Source organism: Bos javanicus, chromosome 13, assembly GCF_032452875.1.
Source record: "Bos javanicus breed banteng chromosome 13, ARS-OSU_banteng_1.0, whole genome shotgun sequence".
In the NCBI taxonomy this organism is placed as follows: domain Eukaryota; kingdom Metazoa; phylum Chordata; class Mammalia; order Artiodactyla; family Bovidae; genus Bos; species Bos javanicus.
Genome location: NC_083880.1, coordinates 56,083,132 through 56,110,524, shown reverse-complemented (window position 1 = coordinate 56,110,524; position 27,393 = coordinate 56,083,132). Strand labels below are relative to the sequence as shown.

The window sequence follows — 27,393 nt, the reverse complement described above, 5'->3', positions numbered from 1 at the left end:
TTCTCTTGCCAGAAACAATCTCCATGGTGTTGGGAGACCTTTGCTGATTACTTCTGAGCTACATGATGTTTACATTATTCAAACCAGAAGTACCAAAATGATGGGCAGAAGGATTATCTTGGATTTGATTCCTCGTCTGGATTTAAAATCCAGTTTCACATCTAATCATAAAATGAAAGAGAGGCATCTTGATAAAATGGAGGACTGATTGTAGATATCTTGTGCCATGAACCAAATTTTTGCTGAAAGGAAAAAAAGGAAACCTACAGCAGCATTGAAAAGGGAAACTTAGGGCCAAACTGATGAAGACTTTCTGCTGTATACAGTGCAAGGGACCATAAAGAGAGGTGGACCATAAAGAAGACTGAGCACTAAAGAATCGATGCTTTGGGACTGTGGTGTTGGAGAAGACTCTTGAGAGTCCCTTGGACTGCAAGGAGATCCAACCAGTCTATTCTAAAGAAATCAACTCTGACTATTCTTTGGCAGGACTGATGCTGAAGCTCAAGCTCAAGCTCCAAAACTTTGGCCACCTGATGTGAAGAGTCAACTCATTGGAAAAGATCCTGATGCTGGGAAAGGTTGAAGGCAAAAGGTGAAGGGGGCTGCAGAGGTTGAGATGGTTAGATAGCATCATCGACTCAAGGGGCATGAGTTTGAGCAAACTCTGGGAAAGAGTAGAGGACAGAGGAGCCTGGCATGCTGCAGTCTATGGGGTTGTAAAGAGTCGGACATGACTAAGTGACTGGACAACAGCAGTGCACAGGGAACCATGTAAGTGAAACTGAGAGCTGGACCACAGCCCAGTGTCTAGAGACACAGAGCCTGGGTAGTGAAAAAAGGTGTGTGCACCTGATGAAATTACATGAGATCCAGCAATTTACTGATGCCTGAGCTGAAGCACAGCATTGCCTTAGAAACACTGGCCGTTCCACAGGGAGGTTCTGTGGGATGTTCAGGACGGGCTGTCTGGATGGTTGGAGGTCAGCCTCCAAATTGAAGGAGAGGAGAGCTGGGTCCTCACCTGGCTCCAGAGCAGTCTCCAAGGAGCCTGAATCAGTGCTCATGGACCAGGAGTGAAGCCCCAACACACAGAAACCAGGACTCGAAAAGCTGCCTCTGAAAGAACATCATCTGTAAAACCAGAGGCAGTGGCACCTTAGACAGTTTTCTTGTTCAGCAGCCTCTCAAGCTTCTGGATATTTTAGCAAGAGATCAGGAAGCAGAACCCAGTAGAATCCAGGATGAGAGTGAAAAAATGAGAAATTCAGCTCTCAACACTGTTAGGGGGAAAATGTCCGAGATGGGGAGAGACCATCCCTTGCTGTACAGCGTCCTGATACATAAAATGAGTGCTCTGTATCTGAGTTTTAAACACCGTTCTCAACTCTGTTATGGAAATTCCAACTCACGCAATAGTTGACTGGCTGATAGATTGATTTGCCTATTCTGAAAAGTCAAGAAAGGTGACTACAAACAGAGAAATAAGGAAGATCTGTAAGTTGAGGCTATTTAAGAATAATATTTATGACAAAATAATAGTCATTTAACCTTACATGTCAGGCTTTGTGCTAAATATTTTATCTCTTTTTAAAAAAATAATTTTGTTTATTCATTTGTTTTTGGCTGGGCTGTGTCTTTGTTGCTGTGCAGGCTTTTCTCTAAGTCGCAGAGAGCAGGGACTACTCTCTAGATGTGGTGTGCGGGCTTCTCATCGCTGTGGCTTCTCTTGTCGCAGACAGAGCACAGGCTCCAGGGCACACAGGCTTCAGTAGTTGTGGTGCCTGGGCTCAGTTGCTCCACAGGATGTGGGATCTTCCCAAATCAGGGGTCGAACCCATGTCTTCTGCATTGGCAGGCGGATTCTTGACCACTGAGCTACCAGAGAAGCCCTATCTCTTTTAGTAGAATCCTACCTCATGCTAGCTGTGAAAACTCAACTCTCTGGGGTGCACTAAGTTGATTTTTTTGGTATCTGTGAGGACTTGCTTTGTGTCTTAGAATATACACAGGGTGCTTGGAAAGAAAGTATTTAATTGTTGGGTTCATGGATCTAGTTTCCACTAATTGACACCCGTCTATATCCTTTTCATTTATTGTTTTTTCTATCACTTATGGAAACCTGCATTGCTTTTCTCATCATCATTGCTGATTTGTCATCCTCTCAGTTTTCTGTCTATATTATTTTTTAATTCATTTTGAAGTTATGCTGTCTGGGGCTACAAGTTCAGGATTGTGTGTGTATGGTGTTTCTGGTGAATCACATTTCTCAAGATGTTATAACCTTTCATCCCTAATAACCTCTTTTACCCCAAAGCCCATTGTGTCAGATTTATGCTACCTTAGTCTTTTTCTTTTGAATAGTCTTTGTATGGTGTATGTTTTTAAATCCTTTTACTTTGAATTTTGGGGGGGCCTTACATTTTAAATTTATCTTTGTAAAGATAAATTGGTTGGATTTTTTAATGCAGTCTGAAAATTGCTTACTTGACTAAACAATATAATCTATATTTAATTATTGTGGTTTTTGAAATATTTGGGTAAGTTTATATGATCATAATGTCTTGATGACTTTTCTCCTTCCTATGGTGTTTGATGGACTAATCTTCATTTTCTTTTTGATTTTTAACCTTTCATCAGATTTGCCTTCTATTTCTATTCTTTTATTAGTAACCCTTAAAGATTTAACATTGGATATTTAACCTTCAAAGTCTACAATTAATTAATGTGTATATTACCCTTTCAAAGAGCATATAGACCTCAGAACTCTTTAACTCTGATCATTCCTTCCTAAACCTCCAATGTTCTTATTATTGGCATTTAATTTCCACCTTCTTCATAAGCCACCCAAATTAGACAATTTCCCAGAATGCACTACAGGGATTTATAGAGATGAAAAAAGAAGAGGCAGACGTTATGAGACCAGTAGGGTAAATTGAGTAGGTTCAAAAATACATCCAGTAGGATTTTCAGCTAGGGCAATAAAGAGATTGCAGGAGAGGCAATAATCAGAGTGTGTGCTTCAGAAATTGCCAGAGTCAAAGAACAAGAATCTACACACTGACAGGCTCATAAATAATATAAATGTCAATTAATCGTATTGTGCGGAGACAGCAGGATGCCAAAGAAACTAAGGAAATCTCAAAAGCAATCATAGAGAAAATATTTTAAAAGAAATAACAATTAGGTACTACATGTTTTTCATCAAGCACACGGTAAGCTAGAAGACAAAGAAAGCTTCCAATTGTGAAATCATAAGTTTCTATCAATGTGTACCCAGATACACCTTTGTTTGAGGATGAGGGTGGATAAAGAACTTTTCAGACATAAAGAAACTACCAGTTTTACATTTGCAGATCCTCACTGAAGGAATGATGGAAGGATTAAATCCTTCAGCATAATCTCTGTATCACTATGGTTACAAATTACCCCTGACATCTCAACACCTTAAAAAAATGTTTCTTTTTCTTGTCCTGATTGCACTGGCTGGTATAAAACCAATGATATTCATTTTTCTGCTGACATGCCATCTACTGTGGATAGAGCTGCTCTCACAGTTCATGGAAAGGAAAGTCAAACAAACAATTTCCAGATAAATACCCTCCACCTCTTTACACTTGCACAAGAAGACAGTGTGTTCGTAGGTTTAGTGATGCATTTTTTAATAATATAAAATATTGAGAGCGATTTTTAAAAAATAATAAGGAAATGTATACAAATTCTGGTCTGCAATGGAATACTGCAGAGCAGACATCAGCAAGCTCCCTATGGCCACAAAGTCTTCCATACATACCTTCTATCCTTGAACAGAAAGTTTGCCAACCTTTGCTTTAGAGACTGAAGCGATTTGGTATAAATATTGATCCATCTAAAAAACATCAAAAGCATAAGGTGGTGTGGGAGAAAAAGCAAACTTCAAATGGTTATAAACAATCTGATACACTTTATTTTAGTTACAAATAAAACATACAAACTACATGTGATGGATACATACATACATGCTGCTGTGTCGCTTCAGTCGTGTCCGACTCTGTGTGACCCCATAGACGGCAGCCCACCAGGTTCTGCCGTCCCTGGGATTCTCCAGGCAAGAACACTGGAGTGGGTTGCCATTTCCTTCTCCAATGCATGACAATGAAAAGTGATTGTCATGTCACTTTGAAAAGTGAAAGTGATGTCGCTCAGTCATGTCCGACTCTTCGGGACCCCATGGACTGCAGCCCACCAGGCTCCTCCGTCCATGGGATTTTCCAGGCAAGAGTACTGGAGTGGGTTGCCATTGCCTTCTCCAACATACATATGTAAAAAATAGAAAAAGAAGCATACGGAGGAAACTGTCTTTAAACATCAGGACCCTGGTTACTCCTAGAGAGAGAAGGAAAATAAATGACAGGGGGAGAGTGGTCTTGTTAGTAACATCTTATCAACATTTCTTGTCCTTCCAAATCTGAATGTGCAGGGAGGTTAAAACTCTAGGTCTTAGTGCATTGGAGCTACTCCACAATAGAGAATTTTAAAATTACACACACAAAAAACCAGTAATGAAAGAGGAAATGCCCCAGAGGGAAAGCAGGCAATAAAATCATATGGGTGTGGGAGAAAAGTATATCCTGATTAATGCTGCTGCTGCTGCTAAGTTGCTTCAGTCGTGTCCGACTCAGTGCAACCCCATAGACAGCAGCCCACGAGGCCCCGCCTCCCTGGGATTCTCCAGGCAAGGACACTGGAGTGGGTTGCCATTTCCTTCTCCAATGCATGAAAGTGAAAAGTGAAAGTGAAGTTGCTCAGTCGTGTCCGACTCTTAGCGACCCCATGGACTGCAGCCTACCAGGCTCCTCGGTCCATGGGATTTCCCAGGCAAGAGTACTGGAGTGGGGTGCCATTGCATTCTCCGATCCTGATTAATAATCAATGACAAATTAATTTTTAAGAGGAGTATCATTTGCCTGGGTGAAGGCACCCTTGAAGTTAATACCTCTAAGTGTCAAGGACATGGGAACACAGCGACCACAACACTCTGTGTGCCCATTGTGTGTCATAATGTTCATGTTCGGGACCCTCACTGCCCCACCCCACCCTACCACACATCCAGACTGTAAATTCTTCATGGGCAAGAGCCACGTCTCTTTCTGTCTTTGAATATCTAGCACTTGTCACTGTATCTATGCAGATTGGCTATTTTTCATACCTGTTTTGAAATAAAGACAAGATTCTGTGTTCTCTGTGTTGGGCTTAAAATATTGATTTTGAAAAATGTCAGCTGTGCAGAAAAAAAATACCAACCATCTGGTGCTTTTCATCCCCAAAGTTTAGAACTCTGGTGAACTCTCAAAGCAGGCAGGCTTGAGTAGAAGAATAGAAATAAGATCTTCACTCCCAACATGGGAGCAAGTGTTAGGAGACATTTGAATGGCAAACGGGTCAATCAGGGTATAATTGCCTCTGATAGACACTCCAGAAATCAGAAACATTCTTTACCTAGAGCTGAGTGCCACTTGAAAAGATGACAGCCTTTCCTGCCTTTGAAAACATCAAAGACAATCAAAGCATCAACTTCCAACCTGATCCTCAAGATCGAACGCCCAGCAGACGAGGCAGGAATGAAGACAGCAGCCTTGCCAGGAGAAAAACTCCGTTACAGACTTAAATGTGAGTCACAGAGGAAGCAGAGCCCACTGCACCTCAGCAAGACCCTTGGCCAGGCAGCCAGCTGGTCCAACCTTGCCTGGATGTCAGCAATCCTGAGTTCAGACAGGACAGTGTCAGGTGGTTGGTAGCCAAGGGGGTCATCTCTGTGGGCTGGAGGGGCATCAAAAAAATGTCCCCACCTGTCTGTGCTTCCCCTAAAACTCCCCTTGGGATAACTTTAAACTTTCCAATGAAATGCAAAGAGTAGCTAGAAGAGGTAACACCTGACTTCGGATCAAACATTAACACCTAATCTGAATTAACCTCAGTGGTTACTTGGCCCAGAGCAGAGTTGAAAAGAAGTGGAACTATCAAGAAAGAACTTTTTTTTTTTATCTCTAGTTAGAACTTGTCATCACTTTTAAGGGCAGGTTTTGGAAGTTTCTTTTGTAGATAAATGACTATTTGATTCTCAGAAATTAAGCTGTTGGACTTAGTCTTACAGTTTGGCTTTTAAACTGTTGTCTGGTAAGAAAATTTAACATTGCCATTTAGAGAAAAATTTGCCAATGTGTTTGTAATTTTATATTAAGGTAATTGTGGATCCACATACAATTGTAGGAAATTGTAATGTAAGAGATTCTGCATACCCTTTGTCCAGATTTCCCTAGTTGTAACTAGGAGAAAAACATCTTTTTCCTCTATCTATCTTGGGTTCCTTGGCTGGGATGCTGCAAATTAGAACAATAAAAGACAGATTAACAAGAGAAAAACAAACAGAAGCTTATTAACATGTGCACGGCACATACCCAGGGGAGTAATCAGTGGAAAGTAACTCTAAAAGGTGGTTAGAATTGGGTTTCTATAGCATCTTAACAACAGAATACACTTTGTAAAGAAGTGTCAAGACAAAGGAAAAAGGAATTTGAATTTCTAAGTGCAGAAAATTGTAGGAAAATATTAATAAATATATGGCTTCCCAGGTGGCGCTAGTGGTAAAGAGTCAATTAGATGACGTAAGAGACACGGGTTCAATCCCTGGGTCAGGAAGAGCCCCTGGAGGAGGGTATGGCAACCCATTCCAGTATTCTTTACTGTAGAATCCCATGGACAGAGGAGCCTAGAGGGCTGCAGTCCAAAGGGTCACAAAGAGTTGGACATGACTGTAATGACTTAGCATGCATGCATGCATTAATAAATATATAAGAGAACTAGTGGAAGAAAAGATATATATGCTAATGTTGGTTATGTACATTCCCCTGCTGCCATCTCTGGGCAGATAATAGTCTCGAGTGGCCTCTGGTCATTGTTTTCTGTCCTTCCTAGATGATGGGGGGTGCATCTTTATAAATGTATGTCCTGCTTTTAGGGAAATAAAAGAGGACAGAGAGCCTTTATTGTATCTGCTGCTTCTCAGCTGCCTTCAGTTCAAAATAATCTCTTTACCAAAGTGGCATGTTTTGGAGTGCCGTATTCTGCTACCCTTCAGTAACATCTTGCAAAATATAGTAAACTCACTGTCAAAATGGAGGCATTGACACAGTCAAAATTCAGAACATTTCCATCAGCACAAAATTCTCTCCTTCGTCCTTTCAAACCTTCTCCCCTTCTTTCTATCCCCAGAAACAACCAGTTCCATTTCCATTTCTAATCGCTGTTGTCTCAAGAACCTTGTATAAATAGAATATGGAGTCTTATCTCTTGGCATTGACTTTTTTTCACTTAATTCCCTCGAGCTTTCTCTTAATTCTTGTGTGCGCATCCATGTGGATGGACCTCATTTGTTTAATTATTTATCCACTGAAAGGCATCTCAATTGTTTCCACTTTGGGGATGATATATGTAAAGCTGTTATGAACACTCATGCACAGGATTTTATATGCATATGAGTGTTCATTTTCTTGGGGAAAATATTCAAGACTGCAGTTGCTGGGGTGTATGGTAGTTGCATAGTCGGTTTTATGAGAAATTACCAAATATTTTTCCTGAGTGGCTGCACCATTTTACATTCCCACAAACAATATTTGTGTGCCAAGGTATTTTAAAGGATTGTAAGCTTCATGCTCATTAGCCTAGGGGGACCTATCCTCAGGTGGCAGGTCATAATATGGAAAACAAACCAAAAAAAAATTATATAGTTTACTATTTTGATTCTGAAAGTGCATCAGGCAAGTTAGATGGTTATTTTGTATTTAAGCCTAGGAGAAAACCAAGTTGAAATTATATTTATGGAAAAGTATAATTGAGTGGAAAAACATATCAGCCTGTGTTTCTCAGGCAACAATGCTTCTAATAAGCTATTTCTTTTGAACATATGGTCATACCATTAGTACTACTGTGCCTACACGCTCTCCAGGGAGGAAAGTAAATCTGGAATATTGGGTGAGAAAACCTTAACCAATAAAAGGTTAATTGAGTGATGAGAAGTAGTCAGCTATTAAAGCCTGGAAAGTTCCTTAGATAGTCAGACTGAAGTGAAGGGTCACCATGAGGCGCCTATATGTCTGTCGGGGAAGGGCACCACACGTGGGTGGGAAGGGAATGGAGGCAGAAGGAACTTTAACCCCGGCTCGGGGGATGCGGGATGCGAGGATAGCCGGGGTGGAGAATTAGCACCTCCGTGTCCCTTGAGGCAAAAACTAAACCACAACAAAAACCTTTCTCAGAAATCACATTTTTTCAAATTCCATTTGAAATAATGAGTTGTTGGCTTTCTGTTTGTTTTTTTAAAAGAGAAAATAATACCCTAACTAACTAGCATAAAGGGGAAAGAATTTAGTGACATTTCCCATATCTTTAGGGTCTTTGGAGTGTGTTGCTAAGAAAACCCAACATACAAAGAGATCAGAAGCATGAACACCTGGGTTTCGTATGATGGGTCTGGGAACTGTGTTGCAGAAATGTGAATCCAATCAAATCTCAGTGCAGACTTCAGTCCACTGTTTAAAAGCACAGATGTGGAACGATGCCCGTTAAACCCATTTCCTATGGAAATAGCACCTCCAGTGGAGTCTGGTGTTCATGAGTGGCTGCTGCTTCAAATGCTGGTGGAGAGAGGCAGGGGGTGTCCTCTGGAGATCCCTAGGGGGTGTCCCCAGAACCTGAGGACACCTGGAACCCTGAGGCCTTTGTACAGGAAGGGATGGAGACACAAAATCAATTAGATCTGTGGAAACCATTCCGGAAATCGCGAAAACCTATTAAACCTCTTGAACTCTACCTTCCGCAGGTGGAGAAGGGAGAGCTACAGACTCGTGCTTTGGAATTAAACGGACCTGGAAGGGAATCTTGTTCCTGCCACAGACCACACTGCGGAGTCTGAGAGGTGCTGAGTGGGTCACTCATGTCACCCTGAGGAGCTTCCATTGGCTCACCTGGAAATGAGGACCCTCCTACCCACTCACGGGGCCATCCTGCAGATCAGGTAAAGTCACCACCATGAACCATGTCGGCTGAGGCATGTCTTATGTGCTGTTGTTACATTGGTGGTGTAGGGTTGCTGGCTTGTTGTTGGAGTTTGACTGTTGTTGGTGGGTCTACAATCATGTTTTCTTTAAGATTAATTTATTGACTCAACCGGTATTTGTAGAAAGCCCATTAGGCACCAGGCAGGGTTCTCGGGGCTTGTAGACACAGCATCCAGGTCTGAGAAGCCCAGGTTTCCAGGGAGCTGACATTCTGGAAGAGGGGAACCATGCAAGCACACAGGCATGATAGATGCTTAGAAGAAAAAAATAGGTGGGGCCAAGGGCTAGAGCATGAGTGTATGGGTGGAGAAGGATGCTGTGTGTGCTCACGGTTGGTCAGGAATTGCCTCTGTGACAAGATGGGGTTTAAGTGGAGACCCGAAACCAGAGAGGTTCCGGAGGGGATAGTCAGCTCTGATGTGATGGCCAAACACACTTTATTGAAACACTTCCTGGTGTGAGTTCTTGATTATTCCTATTGACTTGATTGTATCCAAGGCTGATCTGGAAAAAGTTTCTAATGTGTTTCAGGCATGCTATGTGGACTCTTTGTTTGTTTAGAGGGCATCAGACTGTCTCTCCAGGACCTTTGGGTGTGGTTTCTACCTGGGCATCACTCAGGTGCCCAGGCATCTGGTGTCCAAGGCCCACACCAACCCACAGGCGAGCTCCACATCACCTCTGGTCCTTGTCTACCCATCTGTCTCCTCCAAGTAGACCGCAGGCTGCAGAATGGGGGGTGTGCCCATCGTTTTTCCTGAAATGTCTAATGTAGCATTTATTTCAGGGGAGAACCTTTCTCAACCAAAGTTAAGAGAATCACTGAGGTAAAAGGAAAACTATTTCCAAAGGAATAATTTTAGTTCAACTTCAAAAATGCATATACTGAAATTTTTAGGCAGTATATCCACAATAACAGACTTTTTTCTAAGACTGTTGAGCTAGACAAAATGGAATTCCACCCTAACTAGTTCAGGAAAAGGGAGGAAGGTTGTTTAAAGATCAGACAGTCTCCAGTCAAGCCCCACGGACTGGCAGTGGAAGATCAGGAAGTCCCCACTGCACACCCCATGGCCCCAGGGTCCCCCTCTCTGCTTCCTTCTTGACTTCTCCCTCTGCCATAAGATCCTGTAGGTGTGTGGTACTGGCTGGCCAGGGAGGTGGCCCAAGCGCTGAAGCTCTGTGACCAGCCTCTTTAAGCCTCCTTGGTCTCACCTTCCCAATTTTCTGTCCAGGAGGCAGACTTTGGCTGGTGCAGAGTCTGGTGTCTTCCCTGGGCCTCTCAGCTGTGGGCACAGGGTGGAGTCTACAGCCCCTAGATTTGCATTTATCCATGTCAGCAGCAGATTTTTTAATGCACTGCTTCTACCAGTGAGTTCTGTGCTGGCAGGGCTGATGCTAAAAGCAGAGTTACCCACCATGCCTCTTGTGGTTGCTGTTGAGTCCCTAAGCCATGTCCACCCCTGCAACCCCTTGGACTGCCTCACACCAGGCTTCCCTGTCCTTCACTATCTCCCAGAGTTTGTGCAAACTCATGTCCATTGAGTTTGGGATGCCATCCAACCATCTCATCCATGGTCGCCCCCTTTTCCTCCTGCCCTCAATCTTTCCCGGCATCAGTGTCTTTTCCAATGAGTCAGCTCTGAGCATCAGATGGCCAATGTACCTTGAGGGTAAAGGCTTGATCTGCATTCCTTAAGTGTTGATTTAATATTGAACATGTGAGAGAAATGATGATTGGTGTGTCTCCTATAAAGGGGAAATTTTATGAGAAATTTAAAGCATGTTTTTGTTAACAAAGGCCCATTCTGCAGTTACACTGGCCTGATCCTTCTTTCCCCTCTGGATTTCTGCAAAACAGCTAACCCTAATCAGGTGAGTGGGTGTGTCCATTCACCGAGCCTACTTTTCTTATCCATTTAGTGGAGGTATTACTACGACTCCTAATGGTGGTAATAATAGGAAGATTTACTTCATATGGCTCTTGTGAGGATTAAGGGAAATAGGTGAACAGAGTGATCAGCAGGGTATCTAGAAAAGCTTTCAACCCCAAATATGCAGATGCTGCAGGTTTTATAAACACTGATCAGCATCACCACCATTGTCATCCTCATCTTCATGAACTTCACCATCACCGTCACCAACAGCAGAAGCTGTGACACCAGTGCAACCATGGTTCCCATCTTCGCTCCCGCCAGTTGATAGACGGGTGCGGGGCCATCATTTGTGGCTTTCTGATACAGACAAAAGGATTCCACACACTCTATTTCTATTATTTGAGAGGCAATATGAGGAAAGAACAAGCTGAACACAAATCACTTGGGAAAAAAAGTTTGATTTATGCCTGCAGTGACATAGTCACTTTTCAACTCTGTTCATTAGCTTGTGGATTCTCTTGTACCCTCGGCTCTTAAGACACAGTTCTGAGCCCAGCGAAGGTTTCAGCTCACCTTGGAAATGAAATGTGAGGCATGATCAAGATGAAAGACAGTTTGCAAGACACCTGAGCATGGAAATTGTCTGCAATTTAGCCATTCTTCATTCTCTGTGATTGGAAGCACTGGCCCACTTACAAATGACAATCGAATAAAGAGTTTTAAACGAGCATTTTCTAGAACGTTGATTTACTGGGGGAGGAAAAAAAATGTTGTATGCTGCCAAATGATTGCAGCACCCGTAAAATGGTAAGGTCATTTTTTTTTACTGCAGAAATGTCACAGTGAGATTTTTTAAATAGATTCCTGGTGCACTTTTAATAATGTTGAGGTTAAAGATAAGGGGGAAAAAGTACTTAACAGTGAAAGGGAAGCAAAAATATTGATGTTTACTGTGGATTTGGAGAGTAGCCTTTTATTTAATCAGTGTAATAACATATAACCTTGTATCCTGTGAATATTTTTGTAATTGTTTCATTTGTAATTAATAACCGTCGGCTCCACAGCTCCAGGCTGATGATCCCTGCTCTTTCCTGTTGAAAATCATAAAACCAGTCCCTGGAGAAACTGGAAGGAGGGGAAACAGGGAGAATGTGGGGCCTGGCAAGTACTCAGAGTAAACATCTCAGAGTCAGGTCTGCAGTGGACACTTCTCAGAGGATTCACTCAAGACCCCCTCTCTTAGACTGATGCCCACGATTCAAAGCCTGCCATGGTCAGGGTTGTTCTAAGTAACCCAGACCCAGCCATTTGTCCCTAGAATTAGTGCTGGGAAAAGGGCCAAAGAGATGGGCATAGACTATATTATGAGCTATGTCCCTAGGAGTTGAATTTATGAAATACTTGGATGGTGGAGTATCCCTTACAGATGTCACCAGTTGGTTCTCCTCCTCCAGCCACCCTGTCCCCCAGCAGAGGACAGAAGTTCCGCTTCTGATGGATGAATGATAAAGAGCATCTCTGCGGTCTTAATATGTACATTTTTAGTTACTAGTGAGTCTGCATCTTTTTCTGTGTCTACTGCTCTAGATTTCCTCTTCTATGGACTGTCTGTTTTCCATCGGTTGTTTGTTTTGTTCTTCTTCTGACTCTTAGTACCTTTCTCTTCATACTCAGATATTTCTCCCCCATCATTTAACAAACTATTAGCACATAATTCCAGAATGTGTCTGTCTTTGTTTTACTTAAGGTATTTTACATTTGACAGATACTTTAAATTTAAATGTAATGAAATGTGGTAGCATTTGTTTTGGTGGTGGTCTGTGCCTTTTTAGTCCAAATCAAGAAATTTGTCTCCATTCAAAATCATTAAATAGTCTGCTACCATTTACCTAACGGGATTGCTTTGTTTTGCTTGAAATGGTTTCACTTCACATTTAAGTTTATAGTCAACTTTGAATTGACGTTTGGGTATGATGAAAAGTAAGGATGTAATAGTCCATTTGTCAGCCAGGAAGGTGAAGATGCTGGTGCCATTTATGTTAATAGAATGCCCATCACTTCTCCCCAACTTATACAGGGCACTCCATCTCATGCCACTGCCCCTATGACTGTTTTTATACCTGGACTTCCTATTTTGTTCCAGTGGCTAGTTTGTTTGACCCTGAACTAATTCCTCCATGGGTTTTTATTTTTACTTAATAAATAATGAGGAGGGAATTTTGCCTTGACCTTGGCTGTAATCATTTCAAAACAGTCTGTATTTGCTTGGGGTTTTATTGTGTTAAGGGTATTTGCTTTTATTCCTAATTTGCCTGTTTTTTAAAAACTCATCTTTGTATATTGAATTATATTACCTATATCTGTTGATATGACTGTTTTTTAAAAATGTGCTACTAAGTTGAATTGAATTCTTATGTTCCTTTATATTAAAACAACAAATGGTAGATGAACACCTGTCTTATGATTCATAGAGTGTACGTGTGGGGGCATGTGTATGTCCACGCTCTTACGTACCAGCATTCAGTTTGCTGATATTTGATCTTGGATTCTGTATCTATGCTCAGAACAAGAGAATATATTTCTAGTCAATGCTATAAATAATTCCATCTTCTCCTTTCGATTCCATTGTGTTTGGAATTTGATTGTGGAGTGGGGATGATTGACTGAATATGAAAATTTTTGTCTTTTCAAAGAGGTTATGATGTTTCAATAGGAATACAGTGAGGTTTCCTGAGACTTATTTCTACCCTTATTTTTTCAGTTAGTTTTCTTTGCCATGCATGACCAGTTTGTGGGGGAGCTGGGGTGTGTCACTCCGGGTGGTGCCCGCTGCAATCACAGTGGGTGGCTCACCTTGACACAGGAGCCAGTCTGTGCCCAGGGCCATTTCTGCTAAGAAGGCTCGCATCTGTTTCTGTAAATGTCCATCAAACCCTAGGACTGACCAGCAGCTTAAAGGGAGGCAGGTGTCCTCTTGAAGCTCAAGATGAAATGTACACACTCCAAGTTGAGCAGATGGTAAGTACATTGCAGACTCAGATTTTTAGGCAGGATTTTCAAACACTGTACAAAGGAAAAAATAAATCACCAACAAAACCTATTAAAATTTCCTTAGAAAACACAGCTAAAGTGAAGTCAAATATCTAAAAGAGAAGATGGTCTCAGCAACTCTTATCTCAACACTGACTAGCCTTCTGGCAATCATAAAAGTTCTTAGCAATTCCTCAGCCTTGATCAGTTAGTAGCGGGAGGCTTATTGTGGCAATATCCTTCAAACAGGGCATTAATTTTATTTTATTTAAAGTTCAGTCCTAGAAGATACATAAGAGACATGGTGAAGTTAGGTGTGGAAAAAGAAGTTCAGGGTCTGGACACTTTGAGCAAAAGATGTGCTCTAAAATAAGAACATTGGTTTGTCTAATGTAATTTTTAAAATGGTTCTAAGGATAAAAAAAAAAAATGGTCTAGTTGGAAAACATTCCAAGTAACATATTTTAGGCCAACATTACTCATTTTTATGTGCATTTTGGCAGGATCTTTTTTTACAAAAAAATATTATTCCATTTCTTCGTAATCACATCCTATGACTACAAGCCAACTGAGAAAATGATCAAAGGGGAATTAAGATATTTCTGGGGAGAATCAAGTCTCACTGAAGTCTCAAGAACACTGGAGTGGGTTGCCATTTTCTTCTCCAATGCATGAAAGTGAAAAGTGAAAGTGAAGTCGCTCAGTCATGTCCGACTCTTAGAGACCCCATGGACTGCAGCCCACCAGGCTCCTCCGTCCATGGGATTTTCCAGGCAAGAGTACTGGAGTGGGGTGCCATTGCCTTCTCCAAGATGGCTGAATGATGTCCCCCAAAAGATCCACAGTGTGACCCCTGGGACCTGTGGATATTGCCTTGTTTGGAAAAGGGGTCTTTGCAGACATAATTCAGTTAATACTCCCGAGGTGAGGTCATCCTGGATTGTCTGAGTGGGCCCCCGATCCAGTGACAAATGTCCTTATAGAAGAGAAGAGAAGATGTGGACCCAGACAGGAGAAGGGGAGACCATGTGAAGAGAGGGGCAGAGACTAGAGTGAGGTAGCCACAAGCCAAGGACACCTGGATCCCCAGCCCCTGGGTGTTGTACAGAGAGGTGCTCTAGATCCTGCCGAAGGAGCACAACCCTGCTGGTGGCTGAACTGCAGTCCTCCGCCCTCTTGAAAAGTGAGAGAGCACGTGCTTGGTTCTGTTGTCTGAAGCCAACAAGTTCTGGTGACCTATTATGGCAGCTGCAGGTCACTAATACAGCTCCCACCCTGTTTCATATTATTACCCAGGGTGATCTGGAGCCAGGAAGAACAATGAGAACTTTAGTTCATAGATCCTGAGCAAAAGAAAAAAAAAAATCCAAGCCTACAATCTGAATTGTTGGGGTGGCTTTGCCAAGGAGATTTAGTAAGGACATGTAGAATTATAACCCAAAGCCAGCACAACAAAACCACACAAGCACATGTAACCATGAAAACCTCTGAGGGTGACTTTAAAGCAAAGGTGATGCATATTTGAGAAAGGGTTTGCACAAAGGCTAACATGACCCTAAGGGACTTTGATATGAAAACAGATTCTAGAACCAGGGACACCTGCCCAGCCCTGACCCCACTTGCAACACCCTGCCCAGTTGTCATGGCTGCTATTCAAGATAGACATGTGAATGTGGACAGAAAATCTATGACAAACCTAGACAGTGTATTAAAAAGCAGAGACATTACTTTGCCAACAAAGGTCCGCATAGTCAAAGCTATGGTTTTCCAGTTGTTAGGTACAGTTGTGAGACCTGGACCATAAAGAAGGCTGAGTGCCAAAGAATTGATGCTTTCGAACTATGACTCTTGAGAGTCCCTTGGACAGCAAGGAAATCAAACCAGTCAATCGTAAAGGAAAGCAACTCTGAATATTCATTGGAAGGACAGATGCTGAAGCTGAAGCCCAGGTGACTTCCTCACCTGGGACCATCCTGACCTCCATCCACAGCCCTTGAGAAAGTACTATTTCCCTTTTCATCTCTCTAGTACATCTGTCCTAAGTGTGTATGTGCCTTGGTTCCCCTTGTCCCCTGTACTTTCCTGTCTCCATCACCAACAGACATCACCAGGGCCCAAACCAAATGCCAATTTTCCGTGAATTTCCCCCCGATGTCACCCTCCAGCCTAAACCAAGAACTATTAGGCTTCTTTAAAAAATATATAATTTATTTGTTTGTTTTTGACTGTGCTGGGTCTTTGTTGCAGTGTGCAGGCTTCTCACTGCAGTGACTTCTCTTGTGGAGCATAGGCTCTAGGGTCCATGGACCTCAGTAGATGCAGCTCCCGGGCTCTGAGCACAGGCTCAATAGTTGTGGCATTTGGGCTTAGTTGCCCTGAAATACGCGGGATCTTCCGAAACCAGGGATCAAGCCTGTGTCCTCTGCATTGGTAAGTGGATTCTTTACCACTGAGCCACCAGGGAAACCCAAGAAGTATGAGTTTTCCATTCCTTTGGCTTCATGGCATTGATTAAAGGAATGAGCCAGTGAAGAATAAACGAATGGAGTGATTTGCTTTTGTGATATATGGAGACTCCTGACTGTGTTTCAACTCCACAGTTAAATTTGAGTAGTCAATATGTGTTGTAGACTGCAGAATGTACACATGTTTTAAAATATCAAAGATTTGCCAATTCAAGTAATCTCCCTCTGAAGCAAAATGACAGCTAGCTCTCAACTTAAAATCCTCAAACACAATACCTGCTTGTCTATAATAGCAAGAGGCAAGAAGGACCGTCTCTGTGGAACCTAGGCAGTTGTCTTTGCATCTCTGAGGGCCAGTCATCAACCAGCAGAATTCTGGGGGACACCTGCACGATACCCCACAGTAACATCCCCACTTCATTCTGAATATACTTAAGGCAGATTTCACAGCTCAGGAAACTGTGCTAGTGATATTTCTCTCACAAACAATATTAGTTTCTAGAAAAATGGCATCAGCAGAAGAAGGACACATACTGGACTGCTTTTTCTCAATGCATGTGGATTTTTATGTCCAACACTAAATAGAGGCTGATGGAAATACAAATTGCAAAACAGAATACAACACCACCTCTTTTCCTGATAAGAGATTGCATTGTAAGCATTTTTAGACCCTATGCCTCTGTAAGCATAGAAACCAGTGCTTGAGCTCTGGTTCAGTGATGACAATGGTGTTCTTCTCTTTCCCACCCTCTCCTCCTGGAAGGTAAAGGTGATGAATGAATGGCCAAAGAGATCATACAGTAAGCTCTTTTGATTGGAGTATCCCTCGAGCTAAACTTGAGCTCAGGACAGCACGATGGAGGGTATTGATGACTAGTTTTATGACTCATTTGGGCAGATCCATGAAGTCAACTACTTTGTATGGTGGCATTTCATCACGCTGCCTTTGATCCAGCCTGACTGGCTCATTGATTAGCATTCGCCAAGGAAAGCAAGTGGAACAGTCTGGGACCCAAAACTGCTGACTATTGTATCTGGACTTCTCAAAGGGTGTATCCCACAGTGTGTGTGTGACTCCCTTGGGCTGGCTTAATTATCCTGCCATTTGATAAGGTCGAGCAGTTCAATAGAAAGTGGGAAAAAATCCACATATTAGGCAGAATCTGTAATTCTTCGCTTCTTGTACGACTCAACTGGAACGGCCTCCCCATACACCCTCCCTTTTTATTGAAGAATCTGAACATTGAATCTAGATGTACGTTCATGCATCATTTGCTCGGCTTGGAGAAGTCAATTAAATTAAAGTCTCTAGCTGAAATATATATATATATATATATATATATATATATATATATATAATAGCTCTTCTGTACACACACACATACATTAGCTCTTCCTTTTGATTTTTTTAGCTTAACTCAATAGAATTATATTTTGGTACAGTTTCATTGAGGTACTGTAGGGCTATGAAGGAGAGGAACAATTTGCAAGTAGCAAATGCTGTGTGATTCCAAGCACACACATAATTGGAAAATTAGGTGCAAATAAAATATTTTTACAAATTATGTATTTTTGCACGATGTGCTCTCTTTCATTCTCATGCAGATGCATAATTGATAGAGTTTTGTGTTCTCTCCACTACTGACTTCTGGAGGCTGCCCGAGGGTGGCTTTTCCTTCTCAGAAACCCAATGCAGTGAGACGCCCGGTGACACTTCCACCTTCGGAATGCAAAGTAGTTAATGCCAAGGGAGAAGCTTCTTTTCCAGGAAAAGAAGTCAGAGCAGGCAGGAAGCAGTTTCCTCCAGTGAGGGACTCTGGAAATTTCTTACCATCCCTGCCCATTTAGTTGGAAGGTGGAAGAGAAACACAGAGCAGGGTATCAGGGCTGGTGACTTGTTTCTTTAAATAAACATTGTTATTTTATGCTAAGAGATTTAGATTTGCAGGGGGGAAAAAAAGGAAGATGGTGCATAGAGTTTCCTATGTTCCACACCTAGTTTACTCTATTATTTTTAAATATTTTATTGAGATGTAATTCACACACCACACAATTCACCCATACTAAACACACAGTCCAATGGTTTCTAATGTATTTAGAATTGTGCAACCCTTACCACAATCAAGGAGAAGGCAATGGCACCCCACTCCAGTACTCTTGCCTGGAAAATTCCATGGATGGAGGACCCCGGTAGGCTGCAGTCCATGGGGTCACTAAGAGTCAAACACGACTGAGCGACTTCACTCTCACTTTTCACTTTCATGCATTGGAGAAGGAAATGGCAACCCACTCCAGTGTTCTTGCCTGGAGCATCCCAGGGATGGGGGAGCCTGGTGGGCTGCTGTCTCTGGGGTTGCACAGAGTCGGACACGACTGACGTGATTTAGCAGCAGCAGCAGCAGCACAATCAATAGCAGACCTTTTCATGACTGCAGAAAGCCCCCTACTTGTAATATCAGTCATTCCCTTTTGCTCCCGACCCCCACCCCAGCCCTAGGCAACTACTGATCTGCTTTCTGTCACTATAGATTTGCCTGCTCTGGACTTTTTCTATAAATGGGGTCGTATAGCATATGATTATTGTAACTGTCTTCTCTCACTTATCATATGTCTTCAAGGTTCAACCATATTTCTTCCTGGAGAATTGATTGCTTTATCATCATATATTGCTTGTATTTATCCCTAATGACCTTCCTACTCTGAACTCTGCTTTTTCTGACATTAATGTAGCTGTTTCAAATGTCTTTTGTGTTAGCAGACATCTCTTTCTCCATCTCTTAACTTCAAACATACCTGGGTATTTAACTCTATAGTAGGTATCAATTAGACAATATGTAGTTTGGTCTTGGTTTTAATTTTTTTAATACCCTCTAATAATCTTTTCCTTTTAATTAGTGTATTTAGACCATTTGTATTTAAAAGAGCTAATGTAGTGTACTCCCATTCTACCATATTTGAATGTGTTTTCTGTTCATTGTCATTGTTCTGCATTTCTTTACATCCCCTTCATTTTTCTTTCTTCTCTGGTTAAATTGAGAATTTTATATGGTTATGTTTTATCTGGTCTCTTAGAAAATCAGTTATACTTCTATTTAAAATTCTTTCAAAGATATTTAAAGGATTTACCATATATGTACTTAACTAATCTATATCCACCTTCACATAACACTGTACTATATATATCTTCTAATACAAAATTCCCAATTTTCCCCTCACACACCTCATAGGACTGCTGTTATTTATTTCACTATCCATATGCTGTGATCACCCAATATTTTTGTTACTAGTATTAATTTAACGTTTAATTTAAATGCAGTTTTCTGCTAAGTCAATTTAGTATAAGAAATATTTTATCTTCATTTATATTTTCTCTGAAGTTCTTCCATTCAGTATGTAATCTGAGTTTTGATTCTGTATCAGTTTCTTTTTCCTGAAGGATTTCTTCTACCATTTCAAGTAGGGAAGGTCTGTTGGCAATGAATTCCCATAGTTTTTGTTTTTCTGAGAAAGTGTTTCTACTTCACTTTTGAAGGATAATTTTGCTGGATATAGAATTCTAGGTGTGTAGGTGTTTTCTGTCAACCTTTAAACTACTTCATGACATTCTTATTTCTTACATGCTCTCTCATGAGAAATCCACTGTAAAATCTATCCTTACTCCTCTAGGGAGTAAAACCATTTTCCTTTGCTTCTTTAGGTTTTCTCCTTACTTTCAATTTTCTACCATTTGAATTCGTTATGCATAGGTGCATTCTGGAGTGGGTAGCCCTTCCCTTCTCCAAGGGATCTTCCCAACCCAGGGATCAGACCCAGGTCTCTTGCATTGCAGGTGGATTCTCTACCAGCTGAGCTACCAGGGAAGCCAAAGAATACTGGAGTATGTAGCTTATCCCTTCTCCAGCGGATCTTCCCAATCCAAGAATTGAACCAGGGTCTACTGCATTGCCAGCAGATTCTTTACCAGCTGAGCTACAAGGTAAGCCCCCATGCATAGGTGTATATTTGTTGATAATTACTGTGCTTGGTGTTGTCTGAGCTTTCTGGATCTGTTTTGGTATCCTGTAATTTATTTTGGAAATTTCTCAATTATTAGTACTTCAGCATTTCTTCTGATCAGTTCTCACTTTCTTCTCCTTGTGGTTTTTCAAATATTCACATTTACACCTTTTGAAATTATCCCAGTGATCTTAGCTATTCCATCTAAGTCCAGGAAGTTTTCTTCTGACATGTCTTCAAGCTCACTGACTCCTTCCTCCACTTCTCCAGTCTGTTTCTGAGCCCTTCAAAGGCATTCTTTTTTTCTGTATTTTGGGGTTCTATCATTTTACTTAGAGATTTTTTTCAGTTTCCATCTCTCTGCTTACATTACCCATCTATCATTGCATGTTGTCTATTTTGTCCAGCAGATCCCTTGACATATTAGGTATCACACATGTGTGTGTATGAGCTCAGTTGTGTCCGATTCTTTATGACCCTATGGACTGTAGCCTGCCAGGCTCCTCTGTCCATGGAATTCTTCAGGCAAGAATACTTGGAAAGATAAAACATTTGGAAATGACACAAACTATCTATTCCCTTATTAGAGACTCACTCTAGATATTAGACTCAGTTCAGTTCAGTTCAGTCGCTCAGTCATATCCAACTCTTTGTGACCCCATGAACCGCAGCACGCCAGGCCTCCCTGTCCATCACCAGCTCACGGAGTCCACCCAAACCCATGTCTGTTGGGTGGTGATGCCATCCAACTATCTCATCATCTGTCATCCCCTTCTCCTCCTGCATTAACTGATTGAATGTTGAATTAATTTTAGAATTCTACATTAAAGAAACTAGTTCCAATCTGTCCAATAAAAAGATTCCTAAACTCATTTAAGGATAAAGCCATTTGTGAACATTTGTTAATACTACCTAAATCTTGCTTTCCCTGAGATATGCTTTGGTAAATAATACCATAATCTAAAATGTGTTTCTCTACTTACGTTATTCTTTTCTAGATTTCTTTAGACTATATATGTTTATTTTGATCATAGGTTATAAACATTTGCTTGATAGTTATTATGAAATTCCCTATGTAATTTTCCAGGAGATCTTAGGTGTTCACTAAGCCTCTTATTTGTGTATTTTAGTTATTATTTTTAAAATCTAAGGTGCCCTTAAAAAAGTGTAGGACATCTTTACCTAGTCAGCATGTCTGGAGGCTCTAGTTCTCAGAGAAAACAAATGCCCATCAAATGACCCTTCATTCTTTCTTACACCAGAAAGCATCAGACACCTATGTTGTGCCAAATAGAGTTGAATTCTCTGTTCCAGCAGAGGCAACAGAAAGTCTTTTCTCTGATGATGCTTATATTCCAAATATACACCTGTGAGGTGCTGGCTCCTTCCTGAGAGGCACACAAACTTTTGCTGTTCCCTTAGTTTAAGGCCTGTGAGTCATAATGAAGATATCAGGAGAAAGCTTAACAACCCTAATCTTTGCTTCGAACAAGTTGCATTTAAATCAGGGAAAACAAAATGTACACCTCAGAGCACTAATCCCATAGATTGTTAATGTATGTAATCCAAAGCCCATTTGAAGATCAAACACTCCATAGCACTTTGTATTTAAAGGAGTTAAACCTCCTTTCTTACTGAAGACTCTCTTGCCTTCTTTCTTTTGCCGTTGGGTCCTGAGTGAGTTTGTGTGTGTGTGTGTGACTGGTGGGGCAGTCACAGAGTTTCCCAAACTTGTTTCTCAGGAAGTATCTCATGAATGTGGTGTTTCATAATTCACATTTGGGGGAGTGCTCTCCTATTCCCTATCTGCATAAGAAGCGCCCGTGTACCCAGATAAGACATTTGTAAGTATGCTGATTTTAGATGCCTAGAAACTAAGGAAGAAGAAAGGAATCTCAGTGGGAAAAATGTCAAAGTAAGAATTCTGATTCAAAGCTGGCAGATGCTTTTTACAGAGTCAAAAAAAAGTAAATCAGAAAGGGAAAATTCCAGCCCTCAAGCTGAAAACAAGCTGAAACAAATGAACCTAATTTTATATCAAAGTAGTAACATAATAACACAGAGAAAAATTACTCCGTGTAATCTCTGAAAACAGCAACCTGAATCTAAATCCTTGGTGATTATAATTCTAAGGATAAAAAGAACTATAGAGAAACCATAACATTCACTCTGTGTTTTTTTTTAATAATAATTTTGATATCATAATTTTGACACCATTTAATGTACCTTTTAGAATAAACAAGTAACTTAATATTACTAGTGCAAACGTATACAAATATATATACATATATATGAAATTTAAAAAGACAAGAAAATAAATTCTGTGATGCTAAATTGAAATAGAAAAGGAACACACACATCCTATTTCTCGCCAGTGAGAGGGTTTAGAAGCAGTATCTTGGGGCCAAAACTCAGATCTTGTTTTATAAATACCACTTCCATTAGAAGGCAGTAAGGTTCAAAGACATATTATCACGTGTCAAAAGCAATTCCATTGGTTAAATGTGGGATATTTGAGCTTCCCCTCAAACATATTTTATTGCAAAATATAGAACATAAAATATGAGTCCATCAAGTTATTAAAATACAGAACAAAGTGCTAAGTTGCTTCAGTTGTATCTGACTGTTTGCAAGCCCATGGACTATAGCCCACAAGCCTCCTCTGTCCAAGGGATTCTCCAGGCAAAAATACTGGAGTGAGTTGCCACACCCTCCTCCAGGGGATCTTCCCAACCCAGGGACTGATCCCATGTATCCTGCCTCTCCTGCATTGGCAGGCAGGTTCTTTACCATTGAGCCACCTGGGAAGGAGCACCAAGCCGTCAGCTCCCCCAGGACTGCTTTAAGTTCAGGGAGCCGTCTGGCTCAAGGTTATGCTCTAAGGGTGACAGGAGGGCTGAGTGGGGCGGGGCTGTAAAGGTCTAGGCACATCAGCCCAGTGGGGGCAGTTGGGCAGCTCCTAATTCTGAAGGACAGGGCTGGACCCAAAGCCCCTCCACGTTAGACAAGGCTTCATCAACCTTTGCCCTGAGTGATTTAACATCTTCCTCTGCCCACCCCTATCTGCCCCTTCCCTTTGCAGGTATCTATCTCCAAAGAGGATCCTGCACCCCAAAACCCATCTCAGCATTAGGTTGTGAGGACCCCAAATCATGACATGAAAAAAGAAAAAAAGAATGCTGCTATTCAAAGTGACAACTGCAACCACTCCTTACCCTGAAAATTGGAGCCTAATGGGAAAGAACTAAGCGTTTACCCAGAACTAGTTTATCCTCAGTTAGCAAGAAAAACTCCTCTTTACAGAGAAGTGGCAGGAGCTAGATGAGGAAGCAATGGTGGAATTAGGGAACTTCGTATTTGCAGCGCCCCCACCAACATGTCATTGACCCAGGAATGTCAGGATGCCTATGATAATTAGAAAGAAGCTTCTCAGGGAAAGGATTTTGCTCAGTTCCTAAGTACACGCCCAAACGTTCCCTGTTACTTGTGAACAAGGAATACACATTCACGTGGATAAACCTTGAGGCCACATGCTCAACCAAGCGGCGAAAGTTACCATGACTGTCAGGAGGACAGACCTCTAGTCTACACTTCCTAATGGAAATCAGTAAGAAGTAAACAGCATCACCGTGAAGCATTCTTGTTGAAAAAACATTCAGTCTAAAGTTAATCAATACTTTACACCTAGCTGGTAAATTACAGGGAATCCAGGGATAAAGGATTAAGTGTCCCAACAAGAATGCAATCAAATATTCCACAATTTGGGACCTTCTGTAAGCTATCTGACATCGTATCAGAAAAATCATTACTGAATAATGCAGTGAAGAGCTGGGGAGGGGAGCTTTAAAACAAAGGTGAGAAATTAAACAGATTCCAGTGTGTAAATGCTGACTGGTTCCTGAAAAGTGGAAAGCTGGCCTGCAACACCAACTCCCCATAAAGTTATAGCCATAGAACACCATGTTCACCATGCAGATACCTGCCAATGGTATGGTTTTCATCTTTATGGCCTCTTCTGTCCAGGGAAGTGGCTGGCATTCAAGATTTCTTTTTTAAATTAATTTATTTTTAATTGGAGGATAATTGCTTTACAATGTTGTGTTGGTTTCTGCCATACCTCAATATGAATCAGACACAGGTATACATAAGGCCCCTCCCTCTTGAACCTCCTTCCCACCTTCCACCCCATCCCACTCTTCTGGGTTGTCACAAAGCACTGGGTTGAGCTCCCCAGGTCATACAGCAAATTCCTAATGTATGTGTTTCAGTGCTAATCTCTCAATTTGTCCCACCCTCTCCTTCCCCCACTGTGTTCCCAAGTCTGTTCTCTATGCCTGTGTCTCTATTGCTTCCCTGCAAATAGGCTCATCAACGCAATCTTTCAAGATTCCATGTATATGATATTTGTTTTTCTCTTTCTGACTTACTTCAGTCAGTATGATAGACTCTAGGTACATCCACCTCATTATAACTGATTCAAATGTGTTCCTTTAAATGGATGAGTAATATTCCATCGTATATATGTACTACAACTTCTTTATCCATTCATCTGTCCACAGACGTCTAAGTTGCTTCCACATCCTGGCTATCGTAAATAGTGTTGCAAAGAACATTGGTGTACATGTGTCCTTTAGAATTGTGGTGTTCTCAGGATATTTGCCCAGTAGAGGGATTGCTGTGTCAAATGGTAGTTTTATTGCTAGTTTTTTAAGATATTGAAATTACAGATTTCTTAATGGACGTTTGCCACCACAGCATGCCCAGTTCAGTCAGTTCAGTTCAGTTGTTCAGTCATGTCCAACTCTTTGTGACCCCATTGGACTGCAGCACACCAGGCCTCCCTGTCCATCGCCAACTTCTGGAGTTTACTCAAACTCATGTCCATTGAGTCGATGATGCCATCCAACCATCTCGTCCTCTGCTGTCCCCTTCTTCTCCTGCCTTCAATCTTTCTCAGCATCAGGGTCTTTTCAAATGAGTCAGTTCTTTGCATCAGGTGGCCAAAGTATTGGAGTTTCAGCTTCAGCATCAGTCCTTAGTCCTGAATATTCCAGACTAATTTCCTTTAGGATGGACTGGTTGGATCTTCCTGCAGCCCAAGGGACTGTCAAATGTCTTCTCCAACACCACAGTTCAAAAGCATCAATTCTTCAGTGCTCAGCTTTCTTTATAGTCCAACTCTCTTATCCATACCTGACTACTGGAAAAACAATAGCTTTGATTAGACAGACCTTTGTTGGCAAAGTAATATCTCTACTTTTTAATATGCTGTCTAGGGTGGTCATAACTTTTCTTCCAAGGAGTAAGTGTCTTTTAATTTCATGGCTGCAATCACCATCTGCAGTGATTTTGGAGCCAAAACAATAAAGTCTGTCACTTTTTTCAATGTTTCCCCATCTATTTGCCATGAAGTCATGGGATCAGAGGCCATGATCTTAGTTTTCTGAATATTGAGCTTTAAGCAAACTTTTTCACTCTCCTCTTTCACTTTCATCAAGAGGCTCTTTAGTTATTCTTCATGTTCTGCCAGAAGGATGGTGTCATCTGCATATCTGAGATTATTGATATTTCTCCCAGAAATCTTGATTCCAGCTTGTGCTTCATTCAGCCAAACATTTCTCATGATGTACTCTGCATGTAAGTTAAATAAGCAGGGTGACAATATGTAGCCTTGACATACTCTTTTTCCTATTTGGAATCAGTCTGTTGTTCCATGTCCAGTTCTAACTGTTGCTTCCTGACCTGCATATAGATTTCTCAGGAGGCAGGTCAGGTGGTCTGGTATTCCCATCCCTTTAAGAATTTTCCACAGTTTGTTGTGATCCACACAGTCAAAGGCTTTGGCATAGTCAGTAAAGCAGAAATAGATGTTCTTCTGGAACTCTCTTACTTTTTCAATAATCCAACAGATGTAGTTTGCCTACTGAATCCTTTTTCCCCTTGGAGGGAAAAGAGATGTCTGTGTTCCTTTGCTAAACTGACCATCACACACTCACAATCCTTAGCTTTGGGAAAAGGGAGACACAAATCCAACCCCAAGGATGATGTTCACTCACACCTGGGCATGCTAGACTCACAGTAATTGAATGGGCTGGTCACATGACCTAACATGACCTGCTGCTGCTGCTAAGTCGCTTCAGTCATGTCCAACTCTGTGCGACCCCATAGGTGGCAGGCCACTAGGCTCCTCTGTCCCTAGGGAGCCCATTTTTTTTTAACTGCTGGGGAGGAGTTTTTATTAAAATTTAGTAAATGTGAAGGCTGTTAGCCTGGAGCTGCTCTGACCATCTGCACCTCAACAAGAGGGTGTCCTGCCAGAGAAAAGTGCAGGAAGAGCCAGAGAAGGGAAAGACAAGAGAGGGACATCATTTGGGCTTCCAGATCCAACCATTTTTGCCACTAGATCCAACCATAACTGAAGGCGGTCCTCAGGACTTTCCAGAAAAAGGAGGCAGTAAATTCCTTACTTGGCTATAGCCTATTGGATTGTGTTTCTTACTTGAGCAACTCTGACAGCACTGAATAGAATACATGTAACAGTTAAAAATATGAGCAAATTTAGGTGTAAGTGTGTGGGAATCTTTTTTAAAAACTTAGTAGGCAAAAAGATGTGATATTTTATTTTTAAATTTTAATTATGAAACATTTCAAATAAGCATGAAAAGTACAGAAGATAATAGAGCAGATCACTCTTGCACCCACCTCAGAACAGACATTAACATTTTGTCCTATTTGCTTCCAATAAATGCAAGGGAAGAAAGAGTATATGATGTCCTATCCATCCTGTCTCCCAGGCACCATGTCCTTTTCCTTCAAAGCAACCAGGATCAACAGTTCTCACCGTGTGCTCTCAGTTCAGTTCACACCATGTGCTCTCAGTTCAGTTCAGTTCAGTTGCTCAGTTGTGTCCGAGTCTTTGCGACCCCATGA

General features: G+C 41.4%; 1 long non-coding RNA gene across 1 annotated transcript in view; it reads left to right on the top strand.

Moving 5' to 3' along the window:
* The first annotated feature begins 4,360 nt into the window (after positions 1-4,360).
* The window catches only part of LOC133259457 (uncharacterized), a 28,692-nt gene continuing 5,659 nt past the window's right edge, over positions 4,361-27,393 (top strand). Inside the window, exons 1-3 of the long non-coding RNA XR_009740400.1 lie at positions 4,361-5,649; positions 8,858-9,052; positions 20,297-20,443. This is a non-coding gene — a long non-coding RNA (uncharacterized LOC133259457). The remainder of the gene's footprint in view (positions 5,650-8,857; positions 9,053-20,296; positions 20,444-27,393) is intronic.